Raw genomic sequence first — 23,521 nt, 5'->3', positions numbered from 1 at the left:
AGATTAATATTGTGAGAGTATATAATAAAAATGTAATAGTGATTTTGTATAATATAGATAGTGTCACCTATGAATACACGTAGGTATTAATAAGTTAGCTGCTGTTTTTAAATATTGTTCCGGGATCAAAGAAAAGTAATTGATAAACAAAACAAATAGAAATGTATTTTGCTTTTCGCTCTTTTTATCGGTTATAGACTTTCCTGTATTAAAATAAACCAGGTTGCTTTCTCTCTCTCTCTCTCTCTCTCCTCTGAGCATTTTCTTTTTCATGATACCTAGTACCAGTGAAGATAAATGAGGTTTTGTCTAGAACGTAATCGTATCGACAACTTCAAAATTCTATAATATGATAAATAAACAGCGTCTCTACCTGTACATAAATAGAACTATTAATTTTTCGTAAATAATTTTGACACTAACGATTACATTCTAGCAAAATCACAACATCAAGGTGACAAAATGACACCTTTGACATTTCTATGTTTGTTCAGAGTTCAGTGATTTCGACCCACTGTAGCCGCAGACACGTGTAGGGTTAAAGAGAATAATAAAACAAGTGAAATATAGGCCTCGGCATCTCATGATACCAATTGGAAAGGGTCCAAATCATATACCTACATTCATCTTACGTAATGCAAATACGGCTTCCGATAGTCATGGTGCCGCAAAATAAGAGACAATATTTTGTCAACTGCAAAACAAACTAGTGTTTTTCTCTTGTAAATAAAATAGAACTTCTAAAGTACATTTTTTAAAAATATAATTAAATAAGACTGTACACAAAGCAATTCATCGTGATTGACGTTTACAAAGTCATGGAGAAATAAGACATCATCATTATCATCTCTTTGACTGATGATATCTGTCTCTTTAATCCAGACTTTAAATACCGAAGCCTAATTTAGATGGGTTTATGCATTTATGTAGCTAACTACGAGCAGACCTATCGTCTCACTAAGACTGCTCCATAATTCACTGCATAGTCTTAGAACTAAAGACTGTTGGTATTACCTCTAATAAATTCATTTCCTAGGTTAGCAATTGTAATACTGGGCCACGAGACTAAAACTCAACGGCAAGATGATTCTGAATTCAGTTTGAGTTTTGAGACAAGCACATCATCTACTAATAGCCATTGTTCGGAGTACATTGATCATGTAACGATATTATATTGGGGCTAGCTAATTATCACCACTATTGCATTGATTTTCAAAATGTCAAGCTTCAGATCTATGAATTTCTTTGACCCGTCATATAACTGTCGAACTCAATCGTATTCTTGAAGTTATCAAAAGAAAGGCATTATAAGATCTTTCGAATAAAACCACAGTTATTTTGTCGAATAATAAAATCATGCGGGCCTCGGCATGATTTTTATTAAACTAACATAAATTAACACAAACACATAAATTATGTGTTTTGTTAGTTTAAATTAGGCACTGAGTTGAGAGAGAACGTTCTAGAGTTCTGCTTTTTGTGGCCTGGAAGAACTTATGAACCTAAATCTAATTTGTCATAAGTATCTAGAGGAATAAATCTGTTTCTAAATAGCGTCCCTCACATATATATAAAATCAAAATCAAAATCAAAATCAAATCATTTATTCAGAAATTAGGCCTTCACAGGCACTTTTTCACGTCATAATCTAAATTAAATGATGTTTACCAAAGCTACAAACTACTAGCATTTCGGAACGACCACTGCTGAGAAGAAATGCCGAAAGAAACTCATTCAAACAGTGTTGGTCCCTATTATGCCAGAAGGGCTTGCCATTTTTTGTATATAAATTCATGTATAATTTTTTATCAGCAATATAACATTAAGTACATAATAAAGTACATGGTCAAAAGGTATACTGAAACATATTATGATTGTGATCAAGTGCTGATGAAAGGAAAATATATATATACTTATATATATACTATAGTAGCCAAATCCAAACAAATATTATAAATCTGAAAATTGCGTGTCACTTCACGCTTTATCTACCAATTTTCGAAAAGTACGATCCTATAAAAACTTTTCATTTCGGGAAATATCTGGTCTCTTAGGAATTATAAGCTATTAATTTTGCATAACAGAAGAGTAAATTATAGGCATAGAATTTCCTTCTTTCAGACTTATTAATAACACATTTAATTACCTTTCATAATATAAAACCTGATCTAAAGTTGTTTTTAGTTTCAGCGTCAATGCCACTCAATATAATATTGAAGATAAGAGTATCGAAATGATTAGCAATTCATTAACCAAATTCATCAAACGAAATACATTATAGACTATTCCAAAAATTGATTGTTTCAGTTTGAATCATGAAAGAACAAATGCCCAGGGGGCACTTTTATCATTTGTTTCCGATATAGATACATTGATCCACATAATTAATTGATATCTGAGATGGCTCAAAAGCAATCGTGGTCTACCTAGGATGGTTTTACGTGGTAATGATCGACGTAAAAGCCAGATTTCCCTTTTACTTGCTACAATGTTAATCACTTTTACAAGGTATTAAGATCCAAGACATAATTAACCAAAATTTTAATTTATTCGTGAAACGATTTCTTTTGTAAATTAGTATTCCTTTATAAAAATTATATGATAATAGCAATGTCAATTAGTTGTTTGTAGCTTTGTTAGATATTATTTAATCAAATTTATGAATAAATAATAAGTGTTTTGAATGTTATGTTATGTATTGAGCATCAGGTAGCCAATGATTTAACAGCATCATATTTAAATCAGTTTGAAATTTGGTTTTTACCCAAGAAACAAATACAAACATCATTTTCGGTTCATAATAGTCCAAAAGGTTTTATGATGCTCTTTCCTACTCAAAGCCACCAAAAGGATGCCATTCAAAGTCCTATAAAAAACGAGCTCATCATCCTTATTCCGAAAACCGTCCAATCGGTCGTCGTCTCCCTAACTGGGTCAATCTCTATACTCTAGCGTAAACAACCTGCGTACGTGCGGGCCCTGGTTCGAATCCCAGCGAGTTAAGCTACCTCCTTTGTTGTTGCTCTTTCAATAGGACTATATTGTTTTCGACTTAACGATCAAGGAGTCTATAATTACTGTCTTTGTTATGTTCGTGTGAGCGCGGTTTTGAAGTTCTTATACTCCGGACGGGTGAGATGGGTTCGTTAAATTTAGATGCAAAGTTTCAGGGTTGGCAATAGGGTGGTGTCTAGTCGAGGATACATCTAAGAAAATACAATTTAAATAATTGTACGTATAGACTACTAGTCTAGCTTTATTTTCCGAGTGTTGATTTTCAATAGCTGATTGAATGGTCTTTTTATAGACGTCAATTGTTTCACTAAACTTGTGTGCTAAACTTATCATATTTGAGAAAAATAATATGTAATGTAAGTTAATTTGATTTAGCAACTTACTTCATTGCACTTCAATACTACAAATCTTCAAACATGTGATACTTAGATAGCAGAAGACAATAGAAGCTAGAAGGTTCTATTCTCTTCATGTATACTACATGATAGAATGTAATTTTTAACAAAACCTACTTTGTTTGATATCCATTTAGGTGTATTTATCATAGTGGGTTTATCTCACAAGTGGCTTTTAGCAAACAAAGCTAAGATATTATATAGACCGACGTAATACAAAGACAAGACACGGTTCGAGTATGATGCATGGAGCTAAACCACTCAGAAGTGTCAGGACAGGGAAGAAAACAGAAGCAGTGTAGAAACAAAGTTCACAAAAAGCAAATGTAAAAACAGAATCGAAAAAGTCTTTAGGATATAGGAATTATATTATATTATAAATGTAAGTTATAAAAATGTTAATGAGATAACAATTGCAGAAATGTTATATTATGGCTATCTAAATTTGATATTCAAACTTATACATAATAAAGTTATAAATAATAAAAAAGCAAGCGATATGAGTACAATCTCAATGTCACATAAACGTATAATATCTCTAAATTAGAATAATATTTTAAAGTACAGTAGAATACTCATTCAAAAATCTTTCGGAATTTTGCTGCATTTCAATCTTTAAATCTATAGGATATGAAAGTAAAGTGTAGTAAAATTCGTGTGAGCACGTATTTATGCGAAGAATGAAACAAACATAACGAGCTAACTAATTTTCATCTCTGATGACAAACGACTTCCTTTAATAATATATTTTTTAAATATTAGCCCTGGATTTAATTTAACTTACTTCAAAAAAGGAGGAGGTTCTTATTTTGTCGCGATTTTTTAATGTATGTTTTATTCTAACGAAACATCATGGAATAAAAACAATAATTTACAATAGGTGTCATGTTGTGTGTGCACGTTTTTAGGTTCCAGACTGACTCATGTTGAATTTACTTTGTTTAAGGATGATTAAGATTGTAACCTGGTATGTACCTATGCTTAAATAAATAAATAGAAATGAGAAAAATCCATGCAGATAACTTGATTTTTATTCCGTCGATGTTTTGGTGGTGTCAGAAACGAACGGCGCGACCCGTGTCAGATGAAGAGATTCAGAAATACCTCGCGATATGAACACAATTGCTTGGGCTTTCCATTATTTTATAAGTTGATAATATCAATCTCTTATAAATACTGTCGGTCAATCCATATGTTAAACTAAGTTTTAAATAAGTATTTAAATAAGAAAAATGTAACAAAGTGTGTAGATTATCCCATATCCCATATGAACAAATTGTACAGGATTTTTATACACTGTAATTTTGTGACCGAGATACAGATAATGTGTGACATTGCTAAATTCAAAGAAATCGTATTCGAAAAATGACTAAATTTTTTATTAACCTCTGAATCACTTCAAAAAATATTATAATGTTAAGTATTTTTTGAATTTAATAAATATCTATTTCTACTAAATAACTTCTACAGCTCCATATTATTTCAGAGTCAATGAGCCATTACGCAGTCCATTAGTCTGCTGTTTGTATTAATTTGAAACTAAAATTTTGTCATTTTTATCATAGAGAAAAAAATATTTGTTTTTTGATTTGAGGTCTAACCTTTGTTCCACTTATTTTCACTGTTTTGATCGATATGTGAATTAGAGGAAGGTAATCAAATCTTTTTAAGAAAGATTAGTTAGGTATCTAAAACAATAGCTTTAAACAGATAACATTCTTCACTTCAAACTATATTCCTATATCATGATATAGTCCAATTTATGCTTCATCAAATTCACCATTGTTGGTCCAGTTTATTATACAATCAATTTCCATCTTTATGCACGAAGACATTAAGGATTTATACCAAAACATTATAAGTACAGTTGATGTCACAAGTCTTAATCACTGGTATACTGATATGTATAAAGTCTTTTGACTGCTCCTCCATAGATTGTTTAAATAAAGAGCGAATATTTTGAATAATTTGGAAAATTGTCTTCGGATTGACATGTCCTAACATAGTGAAAAGAACTGGAAATAAAATTTAACATAATTTTGTGAGAGACTGTACCAGTGCAGCATTCAGTTACCGCATTCGTCCGTATCGTAGTTTATGCTGACGACAGTAACATCGACGCCCTCAGGGAAATTTGTCCTAACTATTATGGCTTGCCAATATATTTTAGATAACAAGGAGTGTACAGTGCAGAGATAACGAACTTTTATGAACTAGTGTACGTCCTATCCGATACGTTTCAATTTGCTGTTATTGGAAAAAATAATCCTACGATACGAATATCGATAATTCGAAAGGTTGTGAGGATGTATGTGTTACTCTTTCATGCAAAATCTACTGAACGGATGAAGTTTGGTACACGGATAGAACATAACCTGGAATAACACATAGGCTATTTTTTAACCTGAAATTCCCACGGCAGCGAAGCCTCGAGGCGCAGGTTGTGATATATAAACGTTTACAATAGTTATTTAACATGTCATGACAAGTGTCTACATGTCATATATCATTTCATAGGTAAACTTTGGCTGATTATCACAACCGTGCTAATTAACCATAATTAACCATTTATTTTGACAGATAAACGATGAAACCAAAAATAACTTTCTTTATTTATCTTATTACTATGATCAAAATGTTAATTTTAATAAAATATTTCATTAAAATATGCTAAAGCTTTGCTCGGCTTGCATTTAGTTGAGAAGGAAATTCAAGTCTATTTTCAAAAACGTTATCGTCAGTACTTTATGCCTCATTACAGACTAGATCTGGCTGCAAACTGAGCTTATTGCCAACCTCTATTTACCCGCCATAAAGAGAGATATTCATAATAATGGACTTATGTTTTAATTATAAAAGCTTTTTGGCATAAACCCGAGCAATTTGGACCGCAGTGTTACAAAGTAACAGTTGCTTTGCTTTTGGAATATGCATTACTAGCTGCGCCCCGGGGAATTTTGGGATAAAAATACTCAATGTTCTATTCCAGGTTATACTGTACCAACTTTCAATCAAACAATCCGTTCAGTAGATTTTGTGCGAAAGAGTAACAAACATTGACCCTCACAAACTCTCGCATTTATAAAATTAGTGATAAGGATTTATGAAATATAGTTTTGGAGTTGAGTAGAAATCCCAAATTCTCTAGAAGTAGTAACTCAACATATTTAAAATATTATGATTTGAAGAATATTTCGGTTTGTTAAAAAGTATTTAATTATTCAATTTATATAACCGCATGTTAAGTTATTACATTATAATTACGTATAACCATTTGCAATGATTTTGGTTAGGTTTATGTCCTGTTGACAGTTTATATTCATTTCGCTGTTGTTAATTATTTAACTTCACAACTTTTTTAAAGTACTAAATATTATTAGCGTATAAATAAAAGGATATAGAATAGAAAATACGACACGAGATAGAATAGAATATGGAATTGTACTGGCTTATTATATTTTCCATTTTACGCACATGAACACGCTTTGTGAACGCTTTTAAATATTTAGTACCAGTGCTGTATATAAAGAGATTAATGATAGTGTTTGGTGCCAAATGCGCTAATCTACTCTTTGTTACATAATTTGCCTCTATGTAGGCAGTCGCGAACAGTCGACGACCTCATTTGTGACAACTATAAATTGCTATTAGGCGAACATTTATGAAGAGAGATTAATAAGTGAAGAAGAACCGTGTGAGATTTGTTAGGATCGTGGCAAATAGAAAATCACTGCCCTGGGAAAAATGGTATTCATGTGTTACGGCTAAACCCTGACATGCGCTACACCGTTTCGGCGATTAATTTTAGGTGTTGCATTAGCGATCGATTGCACCAAGATACTCGTAAACCTAAGTCTGGACGAAGATAAGATCGATACATCTAGAAGTACCCAGCGACGTTTGGTTGCACCTAGGCAAAGCCGAAATAACCAAGGCTAAACCTAGTGTAGTGGACTGTATAATAAAAATTCTTCTTCGATTTTTTAACATAAGATTTATATTTCTAATTACAAATTGAACTTAAAAGAACTCGACTGAACTGAACTTGTCATGTCGCTATCTTTATTCACATTCTCGTATTCACGTAGTATACTAGTGAGCGAATCGGTATTCCGACGCTCTGATTGGTCGGTCGCTCGTGAGTGCTAAAGTGTCGTCGTCGGCGCGCTTGTGTCTCGTTCGTTGTCCATTACACCTAGGTTTAGCTAGCTAGCTCTAGCCGAACATCAGCAAGCTACACCTGACCCAACTGAAACCGGATGCAACTACGTCTCGCTGGTTAAACCTATGTGTAACCTACAGGTTTTTTTATTTACACGTAATTTACATATGTTACGACAAAACCTCCTATACATAACCTATGTAAATTACGTGTAAATAGTCTTTATTTTCTCACCTTAGCTGTGCAAGGACGGCATCCCGATTGCGTTCGCGGTTGTGAAGCTGCGGAGCCCGGGGACAGCGTAAAAAAGCTCTTAATATTTTACAGATTCAGCTGTGATTTTATAACCGGGCCCCAGCCTGACGTTATCCTTTCTGGGGAATGTTATTGTTGCCTCTCAGCTGCTTAGACTGTGTGTCCTTTAGTCGCCTCGTAAATCTATGGGAGGATATGGAGTGGTGCTATTCTAGGGCGGAAGCACACGCCACCAATATACATACTACAAACTTTCTATAAATATTGATAAATATAATTATTTTCCCCAAAAATACCTAATGCTGTAAATGAAAAAGTGCGAAATAAGATTTTGCCAACATACGGAAAGTAACAAAAGTTCAAGATCAAACTGCTGGAATCTTTCGTTGTTGGCATAAAAATGAGGGGGCATAATTAAAAAAGTTGTTGTTACTGGTTCTGCAGGTGGGGTTCCGAACTTCCGGCGTGTTTTGAACGATTTCGATTGAAAACAGACCTTTTTCAGGATTTATAAAGTCTTGCAATTACTTTGTGGAATAAATTTAAAAATGTGTATTCCTTTTCTGTACTTTTTTCGATGTTTACATTATAATTGAGAATAATAATTGTAAACATTCTTCACGATCTTGGGATTAAATATGAATAAATCTTATATTTTCGACAAATTTCATAATTAAATGAACTAAAATTTCGCTGGAGTGTAATAAAAAATAAACGATGAAAATCTGAAAGTGTAAACGTCAAGTGTTAAAGCAATCAAACAGTTTTATTTGCTCGCTGCGAGCCGATCACTTGCTCTGTTTAATTTGCTGTTGATATTTCGACGCTGTCCTTATAGAGTTATTGAAAAATGAAAATCGACTTTTGAATAAATTAAATTCAAATTATTTATTTATTTATTTTTTTCCGGTTTGATGGGTGAGAGAGGCAGTATAATTATAGGGTACTGTGGCTCAAAAGATCCTAGGCCACAAAGTAGAAAACGCGTGTGTGACACCCCTGATGTTGTAGGCGTTAATAGGCTATGGTGACCACTTACCAAAGGTGTGCCGCAAGTTTAGCACCTTGGTAGTATATAAAAAAACACCAAACAAGACATTCATATTTTAATAAAAAGCCTGCTCGTATAACGTGTGATATTATTTCTGTATAATACACATTGAATCTTTTTTTGTCTAGACTTTTATCAAAATCCAATATAGATAAACTCATTGTTAAAGAAAAATATAATACATTTCTTTGTTAAAAATATTTGGCAGAATATCATAATATATAATTATAATCTATATCATATATCATAATATATATTTTGTTATTTATCAAACTATAGATTAGAAAACATAATGCAGTTCTATTTAAACATAATACTCCATAATCAAAATATTCCTTTAGTTCGCGTAAAAGATGTAAACTGGATAACAATACACCCACTTTCAGTTTAAAGTTTTTTCTTGTTACTTTACAAAACGGTATAAAAGTATCACTAACAAAAATAAATTTTTAGCCATGCAAGTCTTGGACAGTAACAAAAAATAAGAATATAAATAAAATCCAGTGCCAGCTCTGCGCAAACACATAACTCTGCACAAAATATCCCACTAGTTCGGGCCAGGTGGATAGCAACCGTAAATTTTCAACTTTCAGCTTTATTTAAACCGGGATTAAAATACGCCGTTGCTCCAGTTCCAAACCATGAAATGGTTGTTATATTGAAAATTTTATTTCTTCAATTTCATAGATTAAAATGTTTCTTGATGTGAATTCGGGATTATAATAAGTCACGCTTTTAATTTTTTTAAACAGAATCATATTTGATCCGCCGAATAAAGATTAAACGCTATTTAAATTATTTCGAAATACCAAGGTATTTCAAGTGCTTTATTTATATAATGATATGGCGTTTCAGACGAGTACTAAACGCAAACTCCGCACATTACAAGTACTGCTAAGTACCGTTATTAATTTATATTAAGTATATTAACTGGTACCGGGAATAACATAATTAAAAATGAATTAAGGAATCAGAATAATAACGTTAAAAGTAACGATAGGTATACATTTTCTGCCATTTCTGTTTGTATTATTGCAATTTGCAAGATCACATATCAATATGATAGTTATCTACCGATATTTTTATAGATATCTATATTAATTTCATTATCGATTCATTATCGACAGTGAAAAAAATTATGATTAGCATAACGTTAGGCACTTATAATAACGATACTTTTGCTGCCGAGCAAATAACATGCCCAAAAGTAACGCATGGCTGAAAATAATTTAAACAGTCTTCTAGAAAAAAAATATGCTGGAGCAAAGTCTAAACCCATTTATTAATGGCGCGTACATCTCATTAATGAGTTTACGCGAGACGTGCGGTACGAAACACTTACGCCATCATACTTAGTAATAGTTGTGATGTCGTGTAGTTAGAAAGTCATTTGTCAACATTGTCAGTTGTGAACTTGTCACTACGCTATAATCTCTCTGCAAACTTGGAATTTATGGCTTGATAATGTTGTATTTTGTGAACGGTCGATATAATTTATAATAATATTTATTATATACAATATGTCGGAATTACAATTTTTAAAATTTAGTTATAAGAACGAATTGTTTTTTTTTCAATGGATTAAGCGAGTATTGAACAATATCGAAGATTTTTAAGTTCAGAAATTACAATATTATTGGATACTCAACTAAAGGATGGCCTTTTGTTGAGTAAAAAAGTTCGATATAGTGTTGTTTTTTATCGCATTCCTAAATATTTATTATTTCAATAAGAAAAAAAAAAATTCGTTCCTATAACGTTTCGTTATATAATCGGTCAAAATCCATATTTTGACTAATTTTGACGAAGGTTCTCAGATAAGAGCTGGAAAGTATCATTCTTATGGAAGACACTTAGTCAAGTACGTAAGTATGTCGTCTCAATATAAACACGATAAAAATGGTAAACTGAGCAAAATATAAACTTAGTCACAGAGTAGGAAAATAGTTTCTACAACCACATAATTAGCCTCTAAGGCAGTAATGTATAGTGTGATTAAACAAAAACCCCATTACCCAGAGTTCACCTGTGATTAACTTCAACGTTATCGCAGATCGGACAGCTTTATGCCTGCCCTATTCGTTGGCCGCGGCCAATAACTAGTTAAAACGTTGGCCGTAAGGCCAATTACGAATAACAACCAAAGATGGAATGAGTTTCGACGCGTCCATATTTGAATATTTACTATTTTTATAAAAAAAAATGAAAACTAAATTATAAAAATGCGTGAAATTCCATATTTATGTAGTGTAAAAAATTTGGAGTTTTTTATATGCCTACATACAATATGTATAGATATTATTCTAAATACTGATACTAGTAACTCTTAGTTTCAATGCTTCACGCATATTTAGGTACAATTAATAATTACAATTTAAGTTTTCAATTTAAATTTGAATTGTAATGTTATGTTTAAATTGTATGTCAAACGGTGTGGAATTAATTTCGAATTATTAACTTTAAATTTATGTTATTTTCAACACGGTGCAATTAGCTTGTGCTGTCGAGCGTACACTTAAAATGCCACTGTTAGGTACAGGCGTGTAATCAAGTGTTACCAGCAGATTTATGGCGAAAACTCGTTTCCTTTATGGAAGGAGTGACCTTCGGACCTTTTGCCGTTTTTCAGAATAATTAACTAGGCCGTGGTGCAAAATAAGGAAGATCAAAGAAGTTCCATGTCGTATAATTAGGTAAATTAACAAAATATATATTTTTTTGTTTACTAATTACAAAAATACAACAATAAGAACTATAGTACTGTACCTATCTAGGTACACACCTGTGTGTACAGACCAGAGAATGAGAGAAAAGAGGGAAAATATTACGTAGATACACTCATAGAAATAGTGTATTATAGAAGCAAGGGAAGCCCTTAACAGGGCTTGACCCTTAACACCTTATAAGAAAGTCTTTTTGTATAATGTAATATGGACATTACAATAAACTGATTAGTCAAACCAAATGAAGTATTTTTTATAGAAAATACTACTACACTACTCTTGATACAGATAATATATCTTTCTGTACTTATTTTGTTGTATATTAACGGGTCTGAAACACGGTCTGCGTTAATATCGAACCGATACGAAAATGAAATACGACTAATGGTGGTATTTATGATACTAATAAAACCTAATTAGTGAAAATATATTTTTATAGATAACGAAAATATAGTTTTGGAAATTTTTGTCTGTCTGTCTGTCTGTCTGAACGCGCCTCACTCGATATCTACTGGACCGATTTGCTTTAAATTTGGTATGTAGGTACCTTATATACCGGGTTAACATCTTAGGTACATTTCATCCCGGTAAATGGTCAGGTTCCCGTAGGATAATTGAAAAACAAATTATGAATCGAAAATGCCTCGGAATCTAGGGTTAACATCTTATAGATATTTTATCCCGGAAAATGGGGAGAGTCCTGTAGGAAAATTAGATACATTTCATCCCAGTAAATGGTCAGGTTCCCGTAGCATAATTGAAAAACTAATTATGAATAAAAAATCCTCGGAATCCTGGGTTAACATCTTATAGACATTTCATCCCGGAAAATTAGATACATTTCATTCCAGTAAATGGTCAGGTTCCCGTAGGATAATTGAAAAACTAATTATGAATCAAAAAATCCTCGGAATCCTGGGTTAATATCTTATAGATATTTCATCCCGGAAAGTTAGATACATTTCATCCCAGTATATGGTCAGGTTCCCGTAGGAAAATTGAAAAACTAATTACGAATCAATAAATCCTCGAAAATCCGGGTTTACATCTTATAGACATTTCATCACTAAGAGAGGATTTTTGGAAATTCTACCCCGAAGGGGATGAAAGGGGTGAAAAACTGTAAATATGAAAGTTCGTGACCGTTGTACCGTTGAAGTTAGTGACTTGAAAATTTGGATTTTGGTTGTTTACAACAAAGTAATGAATACATGTTTCGTATTTTTCTGAAAATTAACTCTCAACCCCTTCAAAAGGGGGCTGAAAGATTGTATGGGACTTAATACAATTTTCAAGATAAAAAGCTGAAAATTGGCACACTTACTTTTTATAGTAAATAACAGTAATAGTAAATACAAAAAATGTTTAATTTACGTTTGTGATTAATAAAATACTAGGACTTCATGGAACATCATGGAAAATGGGACGGCACGCATTGCAGAGAGCAGGAGTGGGAGTCAGAGCGGGAACTCAGAAGGAGACACGTAATGGGAAACGGGACGGGACACATTGCGAAAAACATGATGGCACAATATGTAGGAAATGGTACGGGATATCTACATTACATAACAGGAAGCGGGACAAGTTTGCGGGACGAGACACGCAGCGGGAAACAGGAAATTGAACTAAAGATGAGAAAAATTCGAATTTGAAACAAATATGTTTACCAGTCTTACAGAGTACGCGATAAAAAATTAGTGAGATTTTGCTTCACGCGGGTGGAGCTGCGGGCAAAAGCTAGTAATAAATATGTATGGACAAATCACACAAATTGAGTTGGCCCCAAAGTAAGATCGAGACTTGTGTTATAGGTTACTAACGCATGGATACTATATTTTATAACTTATACATATGTAGATAAACACACTACCACCCACAGAAACTACTTACTCAAAAAAATATTGTGATTTTAAGTGGCAGTACTTATATTATTATTATTTAAGTACATGATAAAAGTCAAATTTTGGTTTAGAACTTTTCTTTTTATATCTATCTGTGTCCTCTTGACCTCTCGTCATTTCGCCACCGAGCGAAAACGTTTTAGGTCTCCTTTCCAACAATAAAATTCACCACTTTAGTCTAGCCGTTCAAACGGCATCAGCAGAATTTTGTATTTAATTTTTTCTTGCTCCGTTATATTCATTCTCTTCGAAATAAAGTATTATTTGGACACTTTTGTGTTTTTGCAATGCTTACTGTGTAACATCATTACAACTTTTTTAATAGGTTTTAATAAGATCTAAGATTTTCTAATAAAGTTTATATACTTACGTCTTTAAAATCTGTTTTATAATAGTAGATTTTATTTCACTGCAGCGATAGATAATAAATATATCCTTACATATTATAAAACAAAGTCCTCGGCCACAACTGTCTGTCAGTCAGTCTGTTCGCGATAAATTCAAAAAGTAGTTTTTGCACGGATTTTCATGCGGTTTCCATCATTAGATAGTTTGATTCCTGAGGAAGGTTTAGGTCTATAAATTATTGTCTTTACCCGAGCGAAGCCGGGACGGGCCGCTAGTTGATTAATAAAACTAAATGGCTCCCAGAACTTTGCTCACATGGAAATATTGGAATAAATATTACTTTATATATTCCAGGAATACTGTAGGTTCCTATTGGTAAAAGAATTTTGGTAATCGGTTGAGGAGTTCCGGAATATTGCTACAATAAAATTTACAAACACTTCCTCTTTACAACATTAGTGTACCTATTAGTCACGTGCAATTCTATGCAACGACATTCACTTGCAAAGTTGCCACATTGGAACAATAACTGATGATACAAATAACAAAATAGACAACACGTAAATAATTTGACAATAGAGTATGAAAAGTAACTGTTAACTGAAAAATCAAAACGACTATCACATAAACACAAGATTTGTCGAAATTTTCAAAGCCCCTAGTTGTGAATAGTTTCTCAACCTATAAAAACTTATAGTAAGTCAATATCTGATATGCTTTTTTATACTCCAACATAATATACTCCTCGAAAGACCTCCAGTATCGCAAACTCAGTAAATACTAGTTAACCACACCCGGTATAACAATAAATCACTCAGTATAAAATTCGTGTAATTCCAAAAGGCTACGTAGGCGAACCTCGTGTTTGAATGCCAGCCAAGTTTTAAAGTGGGTACCTGGAATATTGAGTGAAAATAAGACGATATAATGCATGGCTTTCCGCTTAGAACTTTAGTTAGGGTCGAACACTAACGTTTTTATGTGAGTTCACCACTGGGATTATTTGGTTAACTCCTTGTATTGTTATTCTATTGTGGTACGAAATAACCATTTAACATTGTAATGACCATATTTCTTTTATCTATGGTTTTGGCTATACCGAAATGAATTTCATCTATTCATTCAATTTGTATCATTATACCGAAAAGTACATCTCTCGATTTCTTCGAATTTTTTTTTAAGCAATATCAAAACTTTTCTTTAAACCTAAACTAAACCTAACTTTAAAAAAGTTCAAGAATAATCAAATAACTTTTTTGTGTTTACTATAAATTTTAGTAGTCGATAAAATTCTCGCTCTTCGAAGAAATTAAATTATTTTATTTTCTGACTCTGCATGGATGTCGACATGGTGAAATAGCAATAAAGTTTAGGTTGTGTTACTTTTTCTGCTGACTGTACATAAATTGCGTAAAAAAATTAATAGCGATGACTTCAAATTGAACATAAGCTAATTATTGTTAAGCATGTTAAGCACCAAATTAAAAAAATACACTTTTCAAATTGGACTCATTAAAATATTAGCGCTCATACGAGATTTATTTTCTCATACAACTTCCGTGAATCAAAAAACTAAATCGATGAATAACATCATACCTAAATGTTGAAATTAAAAAACAAAGACTATATCCGGTATTCCTAAATGGTATTTCGGATGCAGTAAGAATATTATCAGTTAATTTTATATAGTTTATTTTTACTGAAATTTCTACCAAGTTTTGGAATAATTTACCGGCACTTTTCACAGGCTCGTTTAAAAGAATTTTAATGATGACAATCAGTTATATCTATTGTAAAGCTATTTTTCAGCAATCGAAATGATTTAATAAAATTACAGGGAAATTTAACCTCACTAGAAAAAGTTACTAAAAGTAGTAACTTTTTCTAGTGAAGTTCACAGAAGTCACATTGTTGTGATTGTAGTACATTTATAGACAACATGTGATTTAAGTTATTTTATCACTCAGAATCACCAAACGTATAAGAGTAATTCAATAAATTAAGGTTTAAGAAGAAATTTATTCTCATAAAAGAATCTACAAAATTCACTTAAAATGAGAAACTTAAAATATTTCATTAACATTAAGTAGACGCGTACAAAAAGTCGGTAGATAAATAATAAAAAATATTCGCTCCGTGCTGGCTGCGCGGAACTAGTTTGTTTAAATGTGTATATTTATTCATTAGGTACATTTAAAATGAATCTAGCTTGCGTTAAATAGGTTGGATTGAGACCGCCTTTATACCGGTTATATAATCTTATCGCGAATTTTGGTCTGCGTCCATTACTGGTCTTTCATTACGGTAAATGAAAGCTTTCGTACAAACTAGGCAATGTTCATGCATCAATTGTCAGCATAGATAAAATTATGATTGTCAGAGTTCGACGATAGTGTATTGCTGGTATTACACTATTAATATAATTTGTAAGTTTTACTTTGGCAACTTTTGTAAATCTGTATAGGTAAGTACTTTATTAGATATATCTAATTTGACCACACTAATAAAATTTACTTATTACATTACTAGTGTAACATCGGCCTAACATCATAAAATTGCCGATCATCAGAATAAAATTAAAAAGCAAAAATACTGATCGTTTTCAATACAAGCCAATTGCTTCGTAATTCAATTGTATTGGCAGCGATCAACTAGAACAAAAAGGAGAGAGGAAAAGTAATTTGCATGTAAACAAACTCTCTTTGATCTCAGCTGCACAAACATTTTCTTCTAAACAATTAGCCATTGACTTCGATTTGATTTTCCTTTAGATTTTTCCTTTCTATTTGGCGAGATGACAATAGGTACAATTAAACAAAATTATATTTTTATTATTAAGGCCTCTGTGTGGCTCAATGGTCATCATGGCGTATTGTTACATCGGAGGTCCCGGGTTCGAATCCATGTCGGGTCAAGATAATTTAATCTTTTTTAGATTTACCTGGGTCTTGAATGTTTATAGCTATACATATACCAAGTATTGTTGAGTGTATATTCACCATATTCTTGACTCGATTTGGGACAAATTCTATGAGATTGTCCAAATTATAATAATGAGCTTATAATACAAGTACATACACATACTAACGAAACTTAGCACTAACTATTTTTTTAATACTAGCTTCACCTCGAGGCTTTAATCCCGTCGGAATTTATGGGACGCCAATTTCTTATGTATACATAAATACATCTCAGATACCAAATATTGAATGCACGAGTCATTCAGCAAATGATTTAATATACGTTGAAAGGAAAATACAGTAGGTACTTTTTGCGGTTAATTTAGTTTTAGTTTTATTGAATGGTGCCCAGAGATGGGCCAATAACATAACTTAACCCCTTGTCTATCCCGGACAGTGCTCTTAACCAAGAAAGATAGTAAGTAGTAGAAAGTAAGACGTAAAGAGATGAATTAATTCAGCCGAACTGGCATGGTCTTGATAGCTAATTGGTCAAGAGCACTATCCCGGACAGACAGGAGCGCGGGTTCAATTTTCGCTCGATTCCAGATATTTTTCATCTCATTATTATTTTCAAAAACAAGTTAAAAAAGTATGTGTGACATGTATAACAAATCCATTTAATTGGATGAGAGAAGGTCAGGGAATGATGGCATGCAAAAAGATAGTCTTTTTCTAAAGTGGACGGAAAGCTGAAATGACAATGATGAAGTTTTCTAGAATGCATGTTATTTTGTTTTGGTTTTAAATCGTCAATATAACCTAATTTCCACAGCTATGAGCCAATGGTAAAAAAAAAACAAATTAAATTTTGCAGAGTTCATTAATTATACGAATGTTTGATTAAACCATTCAACTTCCTATTCTAATTAAGGGTATGTCATAATTAATTTATTGCCGCCTACTTTCAAACTTTGTAACAGATTTATGAATTTAATTTTCATGATAGATGTTAAATTCAATATCATATTTTCACAATTAAATTGTTAAAATGTAGGTCAAACCCATCTATAAGTTGGGTTTGCGCCCGGCTTTTTTGGAAGAAATTTCGAGTCCGTATTATTTATCTACCTCAATTATAGAGGTATTTCTCGAAGCGCACTTGTTTTGAGCGCACCTGTCGAAGCGCACCAAAATTATTCTTCGAATCGCACCAAAAAAGTGCACTTCGAGGAATACAAAAAATATTGATATATCGTTCTTCGAAGCGCACCCACGTTTAAAAATAAAATAAGGAAGAGCCATGAAGTTATACATTATATCGATATATTTTTTCCACCCTAGTGAGGAAATGGTTCTATTGCAATAGTGTGGTGTATTATAAAGCCATTCGGGTATTCAGGTGAAACATATCATACTATCCGAGTAAAAAATATGTTATGTAATTTTTTATAGAGTTATAAATATACTTATATATAAATAAAACATATATATACGTAATGACATATGTTTAATAATTGTATTGCAGTAAAACCTAAAATGATACATAGCAACATAACCAACGCGATGCGCAACATAGGATTTAAAACATCGTCGAATTTAATAATATATAAATATAGCTAATATTTCTGTCAATCTGGTTTTTTGGTAAATAAACGAATTTAAACAATTATCGATATCATTATTATGCGAACTTCATGCTCTTCCCTATATTTAAACGTAAAAAATTCATTTTTCGAAACCTAGCGTTTTGAAGAATGAAATTTTAATATTTTTAGTATTCCTCGAAGCGCACATTTTTGGTCCGGTTCGAAGAACAATTTTGGTGCGCTTCGACGGGTGCGATCAAAACAAGTGCGCTTCGAAGAATACCTCAAATTATAATGCCGGCTCCACACTGATGTCGAATAGTTTGCCAAACTTTAGCGTATTCGGTATACTATATAATCGTTTTTCATTGAGGCAAATAAAAGTCACTTAAACTAACTACGCAATGTTCACGAGTTGTAATAATACGAAAAACGCGTAGTCAAATAAATGAGAAAAGGGTAGCTTGTGTAGTAACATTGTGGAGTATATGTTCCGTAGCTATGGAGTCACAGGTCTCCGGCTACAATTGAACTGTTTGAATTGATATTGGGTTCCCAGGTGTATGAATTCATTTCTCATACAATTTCTTAACCATTATTTAAATTTAAATGAAGCTATTTGTATTTCTCGTATTGGTTTGGAGAATGAGAAAACATACTATGCTCAATATTTGTCTAAAGAGATCGTAAAATATAATAATGGGAAAAAAATCCTAAGTGATTTACTTTGTGTTTTTTCTTTTAGCAATTTGAATAGTATTTTTATAGGTTCCATACCCCAAAAATCCGAAAGAAACCTTATCGATATTTTTTACTGCTGTCTAACTCATAATTCTAGTAATCCAACGGTTAGATAGCCTTATCTGAACTAACTGTAATAACTCCTAAACCGTTTTATAATGGCTATAAATATAAAAGATAACCAATCATAGTGCAATCTTAATCTAGATAGGATTTACTTTTAATACATATACCTAATCTATATAAATTTGTCAATTATGTGTTATTGCCTCGCAACACAAAAAAATCTATGATCTTGCATAAAACCATATTAATACGAATTCCCGACTATTGAAAAACAGATAATAAAGACGGTTAAAAAAATATTGACGTGAAAAAAAAACTTTAACCTGCGCTCCGCTGTCAATAAATGGCCTACTTCGCGTTATTCTGCGCAGGTTAAAGTTTATGCTCAAAGAGTAGGTATTATTCGAAAATGGGCGAACAGATAAGTCAGTCGTAATTATTTTGTATATGGAAACGGAAACAAGTACAGATGACAAGACCGGCCGGGTCTATGTTTTGTAGCTATGGATGGAACTAACCGGGAAAATACTCAGACGAGAGAAACACAGAGACAGGAAAGAATCATAAATCGAACAAATAAATGTATCATTAGTTTTTCGTATTTTTGAAGCTAGCTACATGTAAGTATATATGTCTCGCGTAATTGGGATATCTATCAGTTGGGTAAGCAGGCGAAATAAGGATGATAAGGAAAAAATGTGATAAATTACTACTATTTACTTGGCGTCAGGAAACTGTTGGCAGTGAAATACCATACAGTTATTTGCTGATAAAGATTACACGTCATCAGCCAACATTCCCACTGCTGGGGCACTGGTCTTGTCCGTCCATTGGATAAGGAGCTTGGGCCATGTGCCCAAAGTGGATTGCTAGTGACGCATAATACCTATGTGTCATCAGTAGCAATCCACATAGGGCCGATTTTCCTCAGACTACGTTACTTTCTTTTGCTCTCGACTTCGTCAGCGTGTAAAAAAACAGTTTTTTCTCGTATAAACTCATGCGCAGGGCAATCCTGTCTTAGACACCGTATTCCGGATTCCTTACACTCCCCATGAAACCTAGATAAGTACAAATTTTCTCCCTCACACGTTGTCTTGACTCCTAAGGAAGAATAGATTTTTTGATAACCACAATTATTTACAAATAGGTATATTAATATTTGTAAAAGATTGTAAACAATTAAAACCAAACCAAACCAAAATGTGTATCGTATCAACCACAGGTAGGTATATCTTACACGTAAAAATAGTAATAAGGACGTGATTACATAAATAAAACCAAATGTCCAAAGAAAAGTACGTAAATATAAAGAATTGGAAAATAAAAAATGACGTAATTACTATTTTTAGGTTTGAATATATAAAATTTGATACGATATATATTTTGATCACTCTGAAACTGAGGAATGTGGTACACACACACGTGTTAAATCTATTTTTGGCCACACCGTGTCCAAAATCTTGACAGCGTATCAAGGTAAGCGCCTTTCACTTGTGATTTACAATCGTTATGTGATAACAATAATAATTTTTAAATCATACAGACTATATTCGAACAATCCGTCAGCTGGCTCGTTGGTCTAGGGGTATGATTTTCGCTTAGGGTGCGAGAGGTCCCGGGTTCAAATCCCGGACGAGCCCAAATACTTTTTTATGTATTATTTGATTTAAGATTAATTTATTATTCCGTTCACGTACGTTTTTTGACGTTTACTATGGATTTTCGGTTCCATTTATATTTTAAAAGTGCGTTTACACTTCATAAATCAACGTAAAAGGAAAAACTAGCTAATAATAAGTTAAGGTTGAACCAGTTGAATGTACCTCAATAATTTACAAACGAAACAGACAATGGTTTTAATGGATTCACAACTTTACCACAATCTCCTTTTGTAATAGGGGTCCACATTTCAGAGGTATGAACCCCTTTGGGACGCCTGTGTGAGGATATGTAGTACGTACATACATTACTAACGTAATTGTCAATAAGTATTGATAGAATGTAAATGTAAATTAAATCACTGACTAGTGATTTAATTTTACAAAAAAGTTTTTTTTTTAATTCAAAATAAATACAATGCCCATTTATATTTACTTAAACTTTTTTTGTAAAATTAAATCACTAGTCAGTGATTTAATTTACATTTACATTTTATTAATACTAAATTAATGGCCCGTCCCGCTTCGCTTTTTTTTTAATCTTTATTTTTATCTTCGGTCGTACTAATAGACAGTGACGTATTCTAGGCTACATTGAACCGGGGGCGGAGCTGCGGACAACAACTAGTACTGAATAACGCAAAATACCGCTTAGGAGGCTGTAGAGGCCAATTGAAGCGCAGTGTAAACAGGGTTGTGTTTAGGAATCGTCTATTGCTCAACATTTTGTGGTGGCATGCCGGCCACACACTATCGCCGAACTCAGACAGTGCCGACGCGAATGAGCGAACATTGCTTAGTTTGTATGAGAGCTTTTATTTACCGCAATGAAATACCAGCAATGTATGTCGAATCCACTGAAGTTCGGCGAACTGTTTCGCGATAATGTATAACGGGTAACAGACAAAAGCTGGCAAATTCCGAGGCTCATTGGCAAAGTGTTTCACACAAAGCACGTTTTGCAATTCAAATCGTTTCGCACCGACTTAGTCTAAGAGCTAAATAACAATTACTCAACAGTTTAACGTATAACTTCATCAAATTCATATTAATTATTAACATTACTTACTTTATAATTATGTAAAACGGTGCCTGTATGATTGAGGGTTATAGTCGATTTGCCATAACTATCAATCAAGAAAATGTATGGAATTTTGGGGGGAAAATTGACTTTCAATGTATAAAGAAGCACAGAGAAGTTACAATTACACGTGGCAATTTGCCGATAGCAAACGGATGGATGTATAGGTATATAACTTTGTTTATGTTTTAAGAATCTATTGTCCAAATATATTGATTGATTTTATTGCGTTTATATAAGTATGGTTTAAACATTCATCTTTATCCAATATACTTACATGACGTATTGCATGTTATCAAGGTTTTCCAAATTTCATTACTTAGTCAGTTGGCTCGTTGGTTTATAGTAGGGGTATGATTTTCGATTAGGGTACGAGAGGTTCCAGGTTCAAATTCATTTCGTTTCTTTAAACTTTTTCATACGAAACTACAAACAAAAAAAAAGGTTTTGAAACGACCAGTAGAAATACACACGAAAGAAACGATATAAAAATGTATATATTTTTTGAATAATTAAACAAATCACGCATGACCAGTTCATTCCCAAATTTACGGATGAAAAGCGCAAGCGAAACAGGAGTAAATCAATTTGGCGAAAGGCCAAAGGGACAAAATAAGGACAGGACAGAAAAAAAAGACATCTAAGTAATACATATGATATACTTTTCTAGTTTCCACGAAATCCCAAAAACCCTAAATCTTTCTTAGGTATATTTCATTTAAGGCATATGTTAAGCTGATAAAAGTAATATCAAACATCAAATAGGTAAGTACTCGTGCAAACAGGATTAACTTTTTCTATGATACCTACTTCACAGGCGTAGCTAACGGGCGGACAACGAAGGGTTTCTTAAAGTATTCTGTTCTCACCTTACAGACCCCTAAAAACGAATTCTGCTTTTAGAGAAATAATATTATGTCATGCTTTTTCGTTCGAATTAGGATAGTTCTTGGAGTCACTTATTGAAAATCTTTACAAAATATATAAAAAATAATTAAATAAAAATCGTTTATTTCAGGCTTAGAACATGGGTTCTACGAATTTAATTTACATTATGGATGTAAATTAAATTCGTTACAAAATGAATAATGAGTCCACCTTCGTACCCTATTTATTTTGTATCAAAGGATATCAACTGGACCATTTAATGACCAAAATATACGTTTTTTGTTTTTGTATCCGCCGATAATTTTTGAATTGCAAATTTCTATTTAATTTCTCGAGAGAGTTGAGCTCTGGCTTATCAGTGAAAAATTGTATTTTTTTATTTATTGGTTGATTTTGTTTTAAATTTCTATATTCGTACACCGCACAGTCATTTTGAAATGTATTTATTAGAAGAATCACGTATGTAGATACAGTTTCTTATTTATTATTATAAATACTTGACATGTATAATATATGTAACATTTAATACTGGCATTAAAAAACAAAACAATTATTAAAGTTGATCTTTTAAATAATTAGTGATCTTGTTAGAGTGGCCAGTGAGAACATAAACAACGATTACAAAAACAACAATTCTAAATTCAAACTCAAATCGGCAACCCATGTTCGCAACACAAATGCGGATACACAAAGTAATTAGTCAATTAACCGAATCATTGAGTTTTGTGGAGATTCATTAACTAAT

At 32.5% G+C, this 23,521-nt stretch overlaps 1 protein-coding gene and 1 non-coding gene across 3 annotated transcripts in view; one reads left to right on the top strand and one right to left on the bottom strand.

Moving 5' to 3' along the window:
- The window catches only part of LOC128674461 (dopamine D2-like receptor), a 155,513-nt gene that overhangs the window by 60,134 nt on the left and 71,858 nt on the right, over positions 1 to 23,521 (bottom strand). The gene's annotated exons all lie outside the window — the stretch shown is intronic.
- On the top strand, positions 20,718 to 20,789 carry TRNAP-AGG (transfer RNA proline (anticodon AGG)). Its single transcript has one exon. It is a non-coding gene; the product is annotated as a tRNA-Pro (tRNA).

Source organism: Plodia interpunctella, chromosome 12 (assembly GCF_027563975.2).
Source record: "Plodia interpunctella isolate USDA-ARS_2022_Savannah chromosome 12, ilPloInte3.2, whole genome shotgun sequence".
Lineage (NCBI taxonomy): Eukaryota > Metazoa > Arthropoda > Insecta > Lepidoptera > Pyralidae > Plodia > Plodia interpunctella.
The sequence above is the reverse complement of the archived record's forward strand: the minus strand, read 5'-3'. Positions and strand labels throughout refer to the sequence as shown.